Genomic DNA, 13,293 nt, shown 5'->3' with positions numbered 1-13,293 from the left:
GGCTGATCCGAATCTAGTCTGACTCAGAAACTGTACTGCTCTCCAAATCGTGCTCAGGAGGCAGCACAAAGCTTGCAGCGGCACTTGCATGAACCAGAGTGGGCTGGGATGATGGTCTTTCTGGGTGCTGGCACTTAGAGAAAAGGCACCTCTGTGTCTCTGTCAGTCATGAAGGTTGGAGGCAAACTTCTCAGAGGGGTCTATTCTTCCCAGGACGCCTCACACACTGGGTGGGGTGGGTTGCTTCGGTCAAGCACTGGGTGCTGGGTTCCTGGCTGTCCTCAGTGATGAAAGGACGTTACGGTGCCTGTAGTTTGCTGGCCTGTCCCAAAGCTGCACTGAGGTTGCAGTTAGATGCCCGACCGCTCAGCAAACCAGTGCATGTCCTCACTTGCGCTGTGCTGCTGGGGACTGTGTCTGAGGGTACAACGGCCAGTCAGGGCGTGTGGACTCTGCGCTGCTGGCCCAGGCCTGGCAAGTGCCTGTCCCACGGCACCAGCCTCCTCCTCAGTCTGTCTGCTCCTCGTCCATACACCACCAGTGGGGCATGCAGATGATAGGATGGCCAGCGTTCCTTAGCACCCTCGCCCACCTCCGGTGGTTTCTGTCACCCACAATGCCAGCTCTTATCGAAGCACTCGATGTCCTTTATCACCAGGTCCCAACTTCCTTCCCAACATCTCTATCAGTTTACAATGTGTTGCTTATGCAGTGGTCGGCAGGGGTCACCATGTAGACCACCACCCCCGGGGCTGGAAGCCCATGATCCAGGTGCTTGCAGGTAGGTGTCTGAGTGTCTCTCTCTTCCTGGCCTGCGCTCACATGGCAGCTCCTCTGTGTGAGCAGACTCCTGGTACATGTTCCTCTTCTAAGGACACTGGTCCTGTGAGTCAGGGCCCCACCCTTATGATCGCCTCCTTAAAGATCCTATCTTCAAATATAGTCATGTAGGGGATCATGGCTTCAACACAAGAATTTGGGGACATGATCATCTATAATCCTCTCTGAACACATTGTGACTTTTCATATTTCTGTGGCTTCTTTTCCTGCCCATCTCAAGTGGTTCTGTCCTGTTCTTGAGCCCCCATCTACTGCACTTGGCCTTATTCTGCCCAGTTTAAATGTAGCTTTTGAGGCATAGTGACCCATGGGAGAGGGACCACAGTGTGAACCCTAGCCCTCCGTCTCAACCTCGGAGTGGGCTGCGTTATTTGGAGGTCTGCTCTGATGCGTGGATGCAACCGTGCTGGTAGGGTTGGGGCTGCCCGCCCCAGTGTGGGCAGACGGGAAGCTGCTGAGGGAATAATTCCTGGTGATTTTATAAACTCGAGTACAATCTGCCATCTGCAACAGTAGGTCATACTCTCATCAGAACACGAGGTTTAAGAGTGAAGATCTCAGCTGACTCGTCTCTGACCGTCTATCCCCCAGGCCTCACACAGGGTATCTTGGAAGTTCCATAATGGCAGCTCCAAAGGGTTGGCTGTGATGGATCAGTTCTGAACGTCCCAGCAGACGGTTAGTTCCTGTCTTATTAAAAGGGGGCAGGGAGAGATGGTGGAGAGGGAAACTGACCCTACCAAGCATCGGTTCTTCCTCTTTTCCATGGCCCTGGAAACATCCCTCACCCTTTAAGTGTCTGTTGCTTGCAGAGTTAGGAGGGACACAAATCTGTGTGTGCTGCCTGCCTTGTCCTTCTGCGTGGGGAGAAGGCAGGTGTGTAGCTGAGGGCAGCAGCTGCTGGTAGTTATGGTCAACCTGATGGCACGAAGAGGCTGTATGTAGGCCAAGTACAGAGGCCACATCTGGATCTCCACCCCCAGCCTCCAGAACTGAGAGAAAACACAGCCCAGGCTGTGGCTCTGTGTTATGGCAATCCTAGCAAAAAAGTGCAAGACCGAATATGATGTACCCATCGCTCCTTCTCATGGGTCCAAAGAAAATCAATGATACACAGGTTGATCGTAATGAATGAGGCCACGGTCCCTTTTCAGGGTCAGGAGTCATTGTGGGGACCTGCAGGATCTCAGTGGGGTAGTTTCAGTTTGTCTGAATATTAGTACGACCTGAGGAATAATTTGAATTTAAAAATCTTGTCTTCCAGGGATTGGCCCAGACTCCTAGAGAATTTGGAAGTAGGATCTGGGTGTTCACACTTTCTCAGTTTCCTCAGTGATTCCAGCATGCAGCCAGGATTGAGAACCAGGAGTCCAGGAGACAGGCGTCCACCAAAGGCCAGGGAAGTAGACTGCGTGTCTTGATACCCGCCAGGCAGCGAGGCCCAGCCATGGGAGGATGGCCAAGGGGTATGGGGGCCCATGAGATGCAGACTCTCTGGCTCGGCTTGAGCTCTGCATTTGGAAGGCCTGTGGCTGGGGCAGGATTTGTGTGTGATGCAGGACATGCCTTCCTATTATCACCCAGGCTGCAGTGAAGCCCTGAGATGTCATAAGGAGGCAGAGGCAGCAGGTGTGGCTAGTGTAACAGGATATGATGTAATCTTCACTCTAGGGGCTTCTAGTCCATGGAAAAGAGGGAGAACCACTCCTCAACGCCCTGCCCCTCAAGGTTCCAGCCAAGGGTGGGCCACAGGAGATGCGCAGGATCTGGAAGGAGGAAGTGAAGAAGCAGCTGTGTTTTTCTTTTGCTCGGAGGGTTGTAGCAGCACTGAGTCTCTGTTCTGGTTCTTTCACTTGTAGTTTATCTGCTGGTCCCTCAGATCTTCTCCCTCAGCTGTCCTGCCCCCTGGGATGGGTTCACAGCTAGCTTAGTGCTGCAGGGACCCTCATCATTGAAGTGGCTGGCCAGAGTTGCCAAGAGGTAAATGCAGGTCCCAGCTCATCCTCGTGGGTTCCACTCACTCTTGCAGGATCCTCTGACCTCCTGCTCTGTGGACTTGTGGCAGCCGCACCAGACACAGATGAGTAACCAGCCAGTCTCTCACCAAGGCTGTTCCCACCGTTGGGCGATGCCAAGTCACTACAATACAATCTCTTATTGTAAGTACTGCCTGGGGCTTCTGTGTCTTTCCTTGAGCCCCAGTGACACAGGAAGCATGGCCACCAAAGACTTTTGAGGATCACTATGCTGAGAAATCCTGTCCTGAATGTCCCACCGCCAGGAAACTCAGCAAAGGGATTGCCACGTGCTCTAGAATGAGCAGGAGCTCTGAGCTGCAGGGTGGAAATTATGTGTCAGCGGTCTGTGGCTTGTGGGTCAGGATCAGACAGCCAGTGACAAACAGCGCCACTGCTCCGCTCCTGGGGAGCTTCTTGTGTGTAAATCTGAAAATGGCCCCATTCAGGGCTGGGAGAGACCCAAGAAAGAGGCAGTCACTCCAGGTTGGCAGGTGGCAGGTTTAACAAGCAAAGAAAATTTACTTACAATGCTTGTCTTGGGCAGCTGGAAGATGAGGGTTTTCCCTGCACCTGCCCAGCAGACTGTTAGAGTTTGTACAGAGATCTTAACGGGGTTCAGTCACATATACCAGCAGATGCTCTCAATGCCACATCACTATCTCAATGCTGTGTCCTTGGGGTGGCCTCTGGGAGCAGGGAAGGCAAGCAGAACCCACATTCCCAGGATGGAGAAGGGGATGAGGGACCTCGATCGCCTGGGTCCAGCTCACAGGTCAACCAGCATCACATCTGCTTGATGACGGTCCCAAAACTGTACCCCTCATGACCAGTGCTTATAATCTCAAACCACCCTTCCTTCTGCAAGAGGTCCAGAGCCATCAGTGAGGGGTTTCATTAGGCTGGAAGTGGTTCCTCTGGCGGCTCCCTGGCTCTGTTGAAGGGGGTACCTCAGCAACAGCACAGGCACATGCAAGAGAAAACACTGATTAACACAACAATTACCAAAATCAATGACAACTTTCTCCACCAAGAGCCCCATGATCTGAACCACTGGTATGTCAAGTCCTCTAGGCTAGGGGTTGGATCACTCAGATGTTCATTTGTATCCTCATGTGATTCAATAAAGATGAAACATTAGCGTACTCGTCAGGTATAAACACAGCGTTCTGTTTGAATAATGGCCCAGGTGCCTCTCTGAGAGGCAGTAATATTGTCCAAGGCCATCCTATTCTGGAGGACAGCTTTCTCATAAGTCATTTCAGTGTTCAGTGAGGACAGGGTTTGTTGCTGGGTGAATTTAAGAAGGCTTATATATGTGCTATGATGTTCTCTAGGCCAATGGAGGGAACAAAGATGGGGGACATGATCGAATCAGTGGGAAACAGAGCACTACCCACCATTGGCTTTGAGGAGAGGGAGCCTGGCAGTTTTAGGAACTTAACCTGGTTGTACATACCACGCATGTTGGCTGTTGGGCATAAGGAGAAGGACTGGGGTGGGATATGCCAGGCCAGAACCCCCTCCTACTCCTCTCTTCCAGTGGTGCATGTTCCACTCTTGGTATGGTACATTTCAACAGGTCCAGCTTGTAGCAGGACAGTGGGATCCCAGCGGGATTGAGTGGTTCCCCCTCAACCAGGAGTGGAAAGTAATTCTCCCATCCCAGCAGGACGTCTGATTGCAAATTCCAGTAGATGACTCCTTCCCCAAGTGTGATGGGACTTGATGTTTCCAGCAGCATGGCATGTTGATCCATGGTGAGAGTGGGGGCAACCGTTGTTTCCTGTGACTTCCACACTTTAATGGTGTTGTGTGCCTTGTCAGGGATCCCCAGTCTGGCATGTGGGGCAATGAGTCCTCCTACTGGTTGATCATTCAAGTGTATTAAAGCCTGGATGGTACTGCAGGTAAAACCAAGGTGGTTTTACTTGTTGGCAATTTAATCTACTGTATTAATTCCATCCTTCCTTTCCATTAACCTTGCTGCTTGAGGATTATGAGAAGATGGAGCCTCTGTTCAAAGTTGAGTTTGTTTGCCCAGTCTTGCACATCATGACTTTTGAAATGACCCCCTCCATTTTCTATTTGACAAGAGTATCCACACATGGTGTTCAGCTTCTCTAGTCGCCTGGATGATGGCGACATGGAGACGGGAAAGCTTGGGTGAAGCCAGGTGTGCTGTCCTCATGTACCAAGGCATATTTAGAATACTCATTCTGAGGGAGGGGGCTGTTATAATCAGTTTGCTAATCCCTCACAGGTTGAGAACTCTGGTGGATGGCCCCAGACTCCTTTGGCAGTTGCCTTGGGTGCTGTTTAGAACACACAGAACATGTTCTTAATCACATTAACTAGGTCATCATGTTTCAATGGCAGCCAGCATCTTTGGCAATGAGTCACCCCACCTGGGTATTGTGGCTGACCACTTTTTCTTGGCATCCAATCTGCTGTATCTACCAAAGGGGCAGTTGCTAGGGCATCACCATCCTGATTGCCAGGGATGCCAGTGACTTATGAACTGGGACATGGAAGACAGTGAGGACCACCTCAGGCTCTTGCAGGCAAACTCCAATGTCTCCCACACATCCTGATCCCATAAGGGTCCACTCATGATGAACCACCCTTCGCATTCCCATTGTCCAAGCCATGGGGCTCATCCCTTTACAAGAGCCCAACTATCTGTGCAAAGGGCTAATTTTCAGGGCTCAGGAGTGATCAGACCACTCTGAGCTCAGCCCACTGGCTGCTCTGGTTTGTTCTTGTTTTTACCCAGATGGTGTCAGTGTTGGGTTGAATAGTGACCACAGTCCTTGTGGATGGATTGTCCCAACTAGATCCTCTGGGTACCAGGCATCAGCCAGAATTTCCCCACTCCCTCACTACAGGCTGCAGGGTTCAGCACAGAAGTAGGGCAGGGGCATCTGGTGAATCTGCTATTTCCACATGGTTTAGTAGCACTGCATTTCTGGAGACAGAGGACTGGTGCATAGGGTGCACCTCAGCTGCAAACAGAAGTGTCACTTAGTCACGAAGGGGGTTTGAGCCACAGCAGAGGTGGGTTGCTGGAACATATTCTCACCCCACTACTTGACAGGCAGGAGAGTTCTCACCATGATACGCTGTCCCTTAGAGAGAGGCTCCAGCTAGAGGAATGCTGTGCCCAGTGGTAGGAGCTGCTGCTCTATGGGGGCATATCTGGCTTCTGCCCCTTCTAGAGCTGGGGCAAAAGTGCTAGGGAACCCTCTCCTTCTGTTGTCTCTGCTACAATGCCCAATCAATACTTTCCAGAGTCACAGACACTTCTAACTCTAATGGTAGCCCTGCTTGGGAGATGCAGGGAAGTTAGAGGCAGAGGGTCTGAGTTGTTCAGGTTTTAAGGCTTTCCACAGGCTGATCAACACAGGGTTAGGTTGTCTGTCTGTTTCAGTCGGGTTCTCACCTAAATGAGGCCAAACCACATTTGCTTCCAGGTTATTTTTTACCAGACACTTAATAGCCTCCTGGATTTTGAGTTCATACTCTGTCTTGGGTCTTTCCCACAGCCTGCATCCGTTCCTGGGATTTGTCAGTCTTCTCCAGATCAACAATGATTGCCCAATGTCATAAGTGTCCTGTTCCAGGACTGGACTCAGCATGGATATCAGGGTCCCACATCAGGTACTGGGGTGGACTGGAGAATCTTGGCTTTCATTGCTGTAGTGAATATGCTCCATCAGGGCCTTCAAAGAGGGACTGTAGAGGTCCTGTCCCACCCCCAACTCCCTAAGAATTTGTTGTACCTTGTCTACAGATCTGCAAGAAAGTGCTGCTCATTGGACCAAGCCTCCCTGCAGGACAGAGTAATCCAGTCTGTAAGGGAGTGAATATCTTGACCCTCTGAGTACCACACAGATGCTACCAGAGGGCCAGATTGGGGGCGATGGTGCTCATTTTCCCTACGTGGTCACAGAAAAGCCATCACCTCCCTACGCCCACCCCCATGGGTCAACCAGAGGTCAGGTCCTCTTGATTTTCCAGTAACTGCCTCACTGCACTGGGTCCTGGGGCCACTGTCAACCTCACAGGAGTAGTTCGCAGAATGTTCTGTGGTCAGAGAGAGATTGAAGGATGCTCCTCCAAGAAATGCTTCAACGTTTCCCAGAGTGACATGCTCATTATACAGGCTTGTGGAAGAGCCCCTTTAGGTCTTGTAGTGAAGTTCTACCATGGACCCATGTCATTTTGGACCCCAGGAGCATTGAGGGCTATGACAGATGAGACCCTGGGCATGACAGAGACAAAGGAGCCATCAGAGGAGGCCCCTGTTTCTTCCACAAATATATAGTCTATTTCTCCACCTACCCAAGACGCTTAGAGTAGGTCAGCAGTCAGCTCTTTTTCTTTTTTAAGATTTTATTTGAGAGAGAACAAGAGAGGGAGAGAGAGGGAGAAGCAGACTCCTTGCCGAGTAGGGAACCCAATGCAGGGGCTCAGTCCCAGGACCCTGGGATCATGACTTGAGCTGAAGGCAGACCCTTAACAAATTGAGCCACCCAAGTGCTCTAGCAGTCAGCTCTTAATATGCAACATCCCACAGTCATGACTTTGCACCCAGAAGGATCACCCCTAGGCCTCTTAGGAGGAACTTTGGACAGTATTCTCCAATATAATGGTCCTGAGTTCTGGATGTCCATAGATTTCACATGGCACTCTTCCTGGTGTCTTCAATACCCTCCTTCCTGTCACCATACATAACAGCAGTAGCACCACGGAGCTAGCTTGTAACAAGCTCACCACATCAAGCAGCTAATTGAGATCTGTAGGATCACTCTCTGGGTCCTCAGTGAAATATTCTCATGACCCCCTGGGAACACTGCCCTGGATTTGGGAATTGCTAGTTGAGATGAATGAATGGAAGTGTACTTCTCATGGTGTTATTTACCCATCTGCTAAACATATGCTGATGGGATGTACAGCATCATCCTCCCTCTCGACAGGGATCAATGGTTCATGCTCTAGAAATATGGGGTGCTCCTTCTCAGAATTTCTCTCTACTGCTCTGCACCAGGAACATGTGTCATCCCCTCAGAACACAGCCACTAAAGGGACAAGCCTCTCCTGCTCTGGGGAAGGAGTGGTGGGGGGACACAGTGATCACTCTAGATGTGGGGATCACAGGTGAGTACATGATGTCACAGGTTTTGTCTCCAGAGCAGCAGACCCTCACATGGAAATTATCATGAGGAATTTTATTAGGGAGTGCTCTCAGTATCAAGAATTGTCAGAGAGGGGTGTCTGGGTCTCTCAGTTGTCTAAATGTCTGCCTTTGGCTCAGGTCGTGATTTCCAGGTCCTGGGATAGAGCCCTGCATGGGGCTCCCTGCCCAGCAGGGAGTCTGCTTGTCCCCCTCTCCTTTTGTGAGGGAGTGAGAATACTCACTCTCTATTTCTGTCAAATAAATAAATAAATAAATAAATAAATAAATAAATAAATAAATATTTTTAAAAAGGAATTATCATAGGAAGGGAGCAAACTTGTGCAGTGGGAGAAGCAGAAGCATAGGAAGGGAGCAAACTTGTGCAGTGGGAGAAGCAGAAGCTGGGCTTGGAAGCATCTCTGCAAAGGCCTCGGCCAGCCCCAGAGACAACTGGAGGTTGAGACAGTCTCTCAGAGTGGTTCCGAGTTGTGTAAAGGACCCTTGCTCTTATGCCTCATGTTCACCAGCTATTGGATGCCCTGTTGTGGGAAAGGATAGTGATCCTGAATGACATGGCCAAGGCACTCTCTCTAGAGGGCTGATGACTGAGCGCTCAGCTGGTAGATATCTCAGCAATGGGGGAAATAAATCCTGGACTCTGACACAGGAGCTGAGGGGCATCACAGCATCCACTACACAAAATGAGAGTCAGTTTTGAGCATATTTCTGTGGAAGGGGCAGAACCTTACCTCCTTGCTTAGGAACACATGACCTCCAGATTCCAGAACTCATTCCAGGAGCTCCGATTTCCCCAGGATGGTGAGGGTGGGCAACTATGGTGACATCACTGGGCATGCACCTGGGGGCCCCCTGGGTAGATCTTGGGGGGTGGTGGGGAGGAGAATGATACTGGAGGATATTAACCCTCATGTGAAAGATACTCCCAAGGGTCCTAAATCCCTCTTTCTTCTCATGTTTCCACACTTATCTCAAGCCCAAATGTGTCTCCATGACATCGTCTCCTCTCTGCTCTGGTTTATCCTGTCTCTCTCCTGTAATGCTACAGGTGTGTGAACTGTGGGTCCCAGTTCTTTCCCATGGGGTGTTCAGGGACCACTCCGTTGTGGCCTCTGTGACCTGCTGATGGTCCTCTGTGGACCAGTATGATGCCCTGTGGACCAGAGAAGGTGACCATGTTTCTTGTAATTAGATGAGAGAGGAGGGCTGAAGAGTTGGTAGGAAAATGATCAACCACTGCAGATGCTTTGGGTGGTCTCCCCCAAGAGGAGTAAAGGCAAGAATCATTTGCCAGGTCTAAAGCTACCATGGCAGGTACCAAGGGTAAGCTGACTTGCTCTATTTACCAAACAGGCCAGACAACGCAGATGAATGGGGATGTGGGAAGGCTCACCACCCCTGCCTCTCTCCAATTAATCTATAAATTCAGGAAAATCCCAATAAAAATCCCATTTGGACAGTTTGAGCAATTCAACATCCTTACTCTAAAATTTTTATAGAATAATAAAAATCTGTAAAAGACTTTAGTAAACATTTTTGACAAAAAAAAATAACTTTGATAAGAATAACAATGAAGGGTCTTATGTTATCAGACATTAACATATTAGAAGGCCAGAGTAACAAAAGCAGCATAATGTATGTGCAAAATTAAGCAAAGCAATGGAACAGAAAGGCCCCATGTATGTAAGAAGACTGAATAATGGCAATGCATAGCTTCTTTAGTACATTATGTTGGGAAAACTGGCTTACTCTCTGGAGAAAAAGAAATGGATCTATACCTAATATCAAATGTAAGAGTGGGCTCTACAAAACCTAGTCCATAAAAAGTCAAACTATAAAATCAGGAGAAGATAATCTAGGAGGTTTTCATTATGACTTTATGGTTGGGAAGGACTTCTTACACAAACACAAATTAAAAGATGAAGAATTAATGAATTTGTATGAAAACAAAAAATCCTGCTCAAAGAAGACTGATGGCCAAAGCTGACAGGCAACAGAATGGAGGTAACATTTGCAAAGTCAAGAATAAGCAAAAAACTTATTTAAAGAAAGCATTAGCTCATGGATCTCAACTAGAAAAAGACAAAAATAGTATTAAGGAAATGTGAAAACCATTGTTTCACGGGAGGGGAAGTCCCCCAAATCCTTACTTACTGATAATTAGAAAAATGGAAACAAAAACACCATGAGATCTCTCTTTATGTCCATTGGGCTGGCAAAATTATAACACTAAACAATGCCACGTGTTGCCTCAGATGTCGGGCTAGGGAACGTTCATGTACTGTTGGGAGCAGGAGCAATTTGGAGGACCACCTACCCTTACTCATTACCTGAGGTCCACTTCTGGGTATGTATCCAGAGAAATTCTCACATGGTCCAGGGTGGGACAGGAAAGAGGGGTTTGTTGGAGTTTGTGAGAGTCTGAAGTAGAGACAAGTTGGGGGTAATGTAGGTGTCCATCGCTGCGGGATCGGATAAGGAGAGGGTGGTAGAACAATGTGCACAAGTTAGGAGCGGTGGACTAGATGTACACACAGCAACATGGATGGATCAAAAAGAACACCAAGTGAAAAATAGTGCCATACGTTATGTAAATGAAAAATTTAGGTTCACAGAAAATAATACATTTAAATGAAAGGAACTCTCAAGCACATTATAATGGCTGGAGGCTAGGGAAGGGGGGTAGAAACCAAAGACACAGACTATAAATAAAGAAAACTGGAGAAAGTTGGTGTGGCTGACATTAGGAGTGAGCCATGCAGGATGAACTCTGCATCTGAGCTACAAAATGAAGAGGAAGGAAAACAAAACACACAAAAAAGGAAAGAAGCATTAGGAAGAGAAAATACAATGTAGAACAAACGTGTCATAAAACAGAGGATTTTGTATTTGGTGCAAAACCAAAGCTCAGTCCTGCATTCTGTGCATTGCTCGCAAAGGAAGTGGCTGGAAAGGTCCCCTGTGGAAGAACCTCAGAGAGTCATCGAGGCAGGAGTCTGATGGGCAGTGGAAAAGCCTTCCATGGGAGGCTCTGAGCTCACAAACCTCTGGAGTTAAAGACCTCGACGACGACACGCCGACCTGTGGACCACAGGAAGTAGAAACAGACTTCAGTACAGTGAGGAGCCTATGGATCCACCTGGGATCAGACAGGTAAAGGTAAGGATGTGTGCGATCCAAACAGTAGGATGAGGACGATGTCCCTATGCTGGGCTCTCCATCCTGGGGGACAGAGAACTCACTTTCTGTTAAGTACTTGTCGATTATGCACAAAAACTAATCATGTCTGAAGTCCCAAAGGAAACCTTTAAAAATTATACATGTAATTTAAATTATTTTAAAAATCACAGAATGAGGGGAAAACTCCTTCCATGGGGTATTTTTTTTTTAAACCTCTGCTTTAAATCAGCTTTGAGTTCAAAGAAGAAAATAAAACTGATGCTGCTGAGCAGAGAATAATGCTAATCAAAATACTGCATAAGATAAGAAACTGACACAATGTTGATATTAAAGTTTTCAACAGAAAGAATAAAAAGCTATAAACCCTTATTATAAATATCGATGCAAAAATCCCCTGTAAGATGCTGTCACATTCAGCGGGGAATTATTCTTCACTGTTGTGGTTACATTGAGGGTTCTGCATCAGACTTCTTTTAAGGGTAAAATCGTTCAACTGTCTTCTGAATAGTTGCAGAATAGTTAAAGGAAAACCACTGGTGGAGAGATTCTTCTTGGAACCCAAACATCACAGGCAGGGAGAGTTGAGAGATGCATTCCTTATTAGAGCATCTATTAAAGTAATTTGCCATATTAAGTTAAAGGGTAATGGAGAAATATTTTAAAAATTCAACATCTCCTTCTGATTAAACAGTAAGTAAAATTCTTATTAATTTTGGATAGAAGGTAATTTCTTGATGCTATAACTGCATATATTTTAAATTAAAAGCCAGTATCACAGCTAATGGTGAAACTCACACAACATAGCAGTTACATTTGGTAGAAAGCAAGGATGCCTATTACCCTCATGGGTACTTAACATTGTTCTGGAAAGGCTGGCTAATGCTTCTGGGGAGAGAAGGAAGCATGTGCTGTGTTATATACCAGCAGAAGGAAGCAGGACTGTCTCCTCTGCAGATAGGACTATATGCCCAGAGACCTGAGGAGAGTAAATGACATTAGCAAAGGCAGGAGAACTCTGTGCAAGACTGGTCCACAATCAGCTGGTAAAAAACCCAGCAATGCACCTATGTACTAATATAAACATCTAGGGGGCCCTGGGTGGTGCAGTCCATTAAGTGTCCAACTTTTGGTTTCAGCTCAGTTCACGATCTCAGGGTGGTGGCCCCGAGCCCCACATCAGGCTCTGCACTCAACGAGGGGTCTGCTTGAAATTCTCTCTCTCTCTCTCTCTCTCTGCCCCTCCCACTGCTGGTGCTCTCTCTCTCTCTGTCTCTCAAATAAATAAATATATAAATAAATCATTTATAAAAAATAAAAAACATTTAGGAAATATGATGGGAAAAAATTATATACAATGGCTTTAGTTTAAAAAAATCTAGGGACACCTGGGTGGCTCAGTGGTTGAGCATCTGCCTTTGGTTTGGGTTGTGGTCCTGGGGTCCTGGGATCGAGTCCCGCATCCGACTCCCTGTAGGGACCTGCTACTCCCTCTGCCTATTCTCAGCCTCTCTCTGTTTCTCATGAATAAACAAACGAAATCTTGAAAAAATTCTAAAAATAAAACTGACGAGAAATATGTAGAACTTAAAAGATTAAAAAAAAATTTCAACTCTACTCACAGATCTAAACAAAGATAGAATAAATGGTGTGAGATAGCTTGGCCTTGGGACGAAAGATTGCACTGTAAAAATGTCAGATCCTCCTAAAGATAACTTATTATTTCAACACAAACCTAATGCAATCATGGTTAATATACCAAAATATCTTCTGAAGCTTTACTAATGATATAAGGAGCTAGCATGTAGAACCTAGCCCATAATACGGGCTCAGTAAATTACCTATCAAAATATATTCCAAATATATATATATATACATGTATGTATATATCTCCAATTTTCTTCTCCCCATATCCACTCAGATTCAAAACTTAGTTACTAATTTCTAAAAGGAACCACCCACTCAAGTGTTTTTTGAGACTTGGACATGACTGAAGTTGAGAGTCTTGTTGTTCTGGTCCCCACCTGAAGCATATGGCTTTTTCCCTTCCTTCACTTTGCACAC

Source organism: Vulpes vulpes, chromosome 13 (assembly GCF_048418805.1).
Source record: "Vulpes vulpes isolate BD-2025 chromosome 13, VulVul3, whole genome shotgun sequence".
NCBI classification, from domain to species: Eukaryota; Metazoa; Chordata; class Mammalia; order Carnivora; family Canidae; genus Vulpes; species Vulpes vulpes.
The sequence above is the reverse complement of the archived record's forward strand: the minus strand, read 5'-3'. Positions refer to the sequence as shown.